The following is a 4,889-nucleotide window of genomic DNA, read 5'->3' as shown; positions in this document are numbered from 1 at the left end:
ACCACCCATCAATTGTAAAAACTTTTTTCTTTCAACAATTTTAGTCCTGCGTACTCTACAAACACATCATATTGCACAAAAACAACAAATAAACTTTGATTACAATTACTACAATACTTGGTAGGTTGCCTCCCACTAGCTCCAAATTTAATATCACAGTACAATCCATTTATCTCATATACTCATACTTAATCGATATAAAGAGAAGCTATGTATTTTATCGAGTCCATTAGACCGATATACAACTTTAGTCAATACCTATTCACTTTGAAGACACGTTCATCTTCAGTTACAAGTTCAACTACTCCAGACGAGTACACTTGATTAACTTGGATTGGACCCAGCTATTTTGGTATAAGCTTACCTGGGAACAGCTTCAGTTTGGAGTTAATGAGAAGCACCCAATTACCTTTTCGAAAATCTCTTTTTAAAATTCCCTGATCATGGTACTTCTTCATCTTCTCCTTCTAAAGACCAGATCTTTCATACGCCCCCAGACGGAACTATCTATCTCTTTCAGCTGCCCCAATATTAACTGTACTATCTCATTCTAGTTCAAATTCAACCTCCTAAGCGCCCACAGTGCATTATGCTCCAATTCAACTAGTAAATGACATGTCTTTCCATAAACCAACTGGTACGGTGGCATGCTAATTAGTGTCTTAAAAGTTGTTCTGTATGCCTATAAGGCATCAACAAGCTTCCTAGACCAGTCCTGTCTGCTAGCATTTACTATTTTAGCAAGAATGGCTTTGATCTCTATATTTGAAATCCCCCCTTAACCACTAGTTTATGGGTGGTATGAAGTCGCTACCTTGTCTTTCTTAATGCCATACTTTGCTAAGGTAGACCAAAACACACGATTGCAAAAGTGAGATCCACTGTCACTTATAATGGTGTGTGGCACCCCAAATCGAGAGAAAATATTTCTTTTAAGGAATGAAACTACTCTTTTCCCTTTGTTGTCAGCCAAAGCAACGGCCTCAACTGATTTTGAGACATAGTTAATAGCAAATAGAATGTATTTCATCCAATATGATCCCATATAAGGCCCCATGAAGTCGATACCCCAGACATCGAATAATTCTACATCTATTATTTTTGTAAAAGGCATTTCATGGTACTTGAAAATTGACCCCTACCTCTGAAATTGGTCAAATATTCTCACGAACTCGTAAGAATCTTTGAACAAAGTAAGCCAATAGTACCTCTTTGTAGCACATTTCTAGCAGTACAATCACCGACATGGGGACCTCCAACTGGGGAAGCATGCTTCCAAGATACTCAACATATCTACTTCTAGAACACATCTCCTTGTGATATTATCAGAACAACATAAAAATAAATATGGCTCATCCTTGAAATAATGTGTCATATCATGGAGAAACTTGTTTCTTCGATAAAAATTAAGATTCTCCGAAATCACCTCGCTCACCATATTATTTGCAAAATTAGCATACCAAGGTGTTTTCTCCATAACAGCAGCCAAGATTTCCTCATTCGAAAATGCATCCTTGATTTCAAATTCATCTCCAACTTCTTGCTTCTCTTCCAACCTTGACAGATAGTCTATAAGTTGGTTTTTGTAACCCTTCCTATCTTTGACTTCGAAGTCAAATTCTTGAAGCAGCAGCACCCATCTAATCAACCTTGGTTTTGCATCTTTTATTTTGCAATCAAATATCTCAAGGCTGCATGGTCAGTGTGACCATCACCTTGGTTCTTAGAAAATAAGCCCAGAACTTCTCAAAAGCATAAACTACTGCAGGAAGTTCCTATTCAGTGATAGTGTAGTTCTTTTAGGCCCCATTCAGTGATTTGCTTGCATAGTAAATTGTATGAAACAACTTATCCCTCTTTTTCCCAAGTAGAGCTCCAAGTGTAACACCACTTTTATCATACATAATCTCAAATGACTTTGACCAATCTGGTGCAACAATAATAGGTGTGTCAACTAACTTCCCTTTGAGGCATTCAAATGCCTTCAAGAAATCATCATCAAATTTGAACTTAACTTCCTTCTCCAAAAGTTTTCAAAGTGTATTTGCAAATTTTAAGAAGTCTTTTATAAACCTTCGATAAAATCCTGCATGACCAAGAAAACTATGCACCACCTTTACTAAAATGGGAAGAGAAAGCTTCTCAATAGCCTTAACTTTAGCTCGATCGAACTATATTTCTTTTGCAAAAATTTTGTGTCCTAGAAAAGTGCCCTCATTCACCATAAAGTGGCATTTCTCCCAATTAAGTAACAGATTGAACTGCTCGTTTCGCTGCAAGGCTCTACTCAGATTCACTAAATATAGCTCAAACTAATCTCCTACCACCAAAATATCATCCGTAAATACCTACAAGGTGTCTTCAACCATATCTATAAAAATTGACATCATGCACCATTAAAAGGTAGCGGGTGCATTACACAGTCCAAAAGGCATCCGCTTGAATGAAAAAGTACCATACGGGCAGGTGAATTTCATTTTCTCTTGATCCTTTGAGGTTATAGAAATCTTATTATAATCAAAATAACCATCCAAGAAATAATACCAACCTATTCCAGCCAACCGATCAAGAATCTGATCTATTAAAGGCATTGGAAATTGGTCATTCAATGTCCATGAGTTGAGTTTTCGATAATCCATGCAAACTCTCCACCTACTGATAGGTCTAAGTCGTATCAACTCATTCTTTTTAGTCGCTACAACTATCATGCCCTCTTTCTTGGGTACATATTGTACTGGGCTTACCTATTTACTATCGAAAATAAGGGATACCACTCCTACATCTAGCCACTTAATAATTTTCTTCTTAACTACCTCTTTCATTAGTGGGTTAATATGGTGTTGGTGTTCAATGGTTCAAGTACAGTTTTCCTCAAGTTGTAACTTATGAGACCCTGTTCAAGTGCCTCCACCAGAGGCATATTTACTGTCAGCCACTTCAATATTGCCATGAATTTACTAATCTTTTTATCGTCGGTCATGTTCTTTAATCTGTTAGGAAAGGGAGGCAGTGTTTTTGGGAGAGTAGTAACCATTATTTCCTTTTTCCTATTTTCTCTTTTCATGACTCCTCAAATTGTTGATGATTAGAAGGGATATCAATACCATCCATCTTCTTAGATTCTGGTATATTACCTTCTTCAAGTTCAACATCTTCTTCGATCAGCTTTTCATTAACAGCTTTGCCCACTGAAGGGCCTGGTATTACCTTACCACTTCGTGTGGTAATTGCCATGCAAAAGACATTATTTTGAGGATTCTGAACTGTATCTCTTGGCAAAGTTCCTCTCTTCCTCTGATTCAATATTGTTGAGAGTTGCCTCTTTGATGCTCCAACTATTTGATAGAAGTAAAGTGTAAGTTTACCAACTGACTTATGAAAGACAAATCACTCTTCATAGTAGTCACCCCAGAGATGGACCTCTTGTCCATTATGTCTTCCATGGACATCTTGTCAGAGCTAGGTGCAGTATTATCTCTGCTTTTGAGAGGTACATATAGTCCACTCCTATCATTCTTACTCTTCTAGTTTCCTTGATCCCTATCCTTCTAACCAGTCTTATCATAGTAGTTTTGACCTTAATTTCCTTGGCTATTGCCTCAGAAACCCCCTTAATTATTTAGATAGTTCGCCTCTTCTTTCGATTTAGAGTTAGCTCTACATTGAGATGCAATAACTTTCACCTTCTCTATTTTTCCAGACAATCAATGCTTAGTTAGCAAATCCATCGGTGTCTTTAAGTGTTCTATGTCTTAGTCACGTTCTTCCTCCTTCTTGCATTGATCTACAGTCATGCTACCAGACAGAGTAGGGCTTGCTACCATAGAATCCCTAGTGTGCCAAGCTCTACTTTGTTTGTTCATCCAATCAAGCATCTTTGAAGCCTATAGAAAAGTGAGATCAATAAAAGACCCTCCAGCAGCATTATCCATAACTGGCTTCGTAATGAGTCTCCAACAAACAAATATTTGTCATATTAGGTTTCGGGCACTATATCAGCTTCTTTTTAAACCCCTCTCGAGTATTATAAAGAGATTCAGTGGGAAGCTACCAAAAGTTATTAATCTCATTCCTCAATTGTACCTTTCTAGTTGGTGGTAAGAACGTTTCTAGGAAAGCCTCTTTCAACTGCCTCCAGTTGGTTATAGAGTCGGGAGTTAGTCCATTGAGACATAGTATCGCTTCTCCAGACAGAGACATAAAAAATAAGTGTAGTGGGATAGAATTTTGTCCCACTCTAGAGTTATTAAAAGATTTGCAAATGGTGACAAAGTTCACCAAATGCATGTTAGGATAATCTCCCGGAAGGCCACCAAAAAACCCTTTATGATGAAGGAGTTGAATCATCGTACTGGTAAAATTAAATTTAGTTCCAGGTGCTAGATCTAGAGGAATAATAGATCCTGTTGCACCTGCTCCATCTATTCCATCATCATCATCATTGATATCAAACTATATAGGTTGTCAATCCTTCCTGCCCTAAATGGATGATTCCTATTTACATTCTTATTTACTGGTCTAGCCACATTCTCTGCATGCCATGGTTTAACAGGATCTAATAAATCATCATCCACCAAATCATCATCATCAGGATCAGGATAACCCACTAGCTGGCCATCACTCTGCTAATTAAGTTGAGCTCTAGCCAGAGCGGCTAGTCTTTCAGCGTTTTGGGGGTCTGCCATTCAGCCAATTAGCTGTAGTTCTAGATGTATTAGTAATAATGGTGCACCCGATATATGTGTACATGGTATACATAATAACTACCTTGCACAGAATAAAAACAACAAATAAAATTAAAATTTGGGAAACATTATCAAAGGTCAACTAACAAACACAAACTTAATTGACAACTGTATTCCCCGACAACAGTGCCAAAATTTGATACA

Source organism: Capsicum annuum, chromosome 3 (genome assembly GCF_002878395.1).
Source record: "Capsicum annuum cultivar UCD-10X-F1 chromosome 3, UCD10Xv1.1, whole genome shotgun sequence".
NCBI classification, from domain to species: domain Eukaryota; kingdom Viridiplantae; phylum Streptophyta; class Magnoliopsida; order Solanales; family Solanaceae; genus Capsicum; species Capsicum annuum.
Note: the sequence above shows the minus strand (reverse complement) of the source record.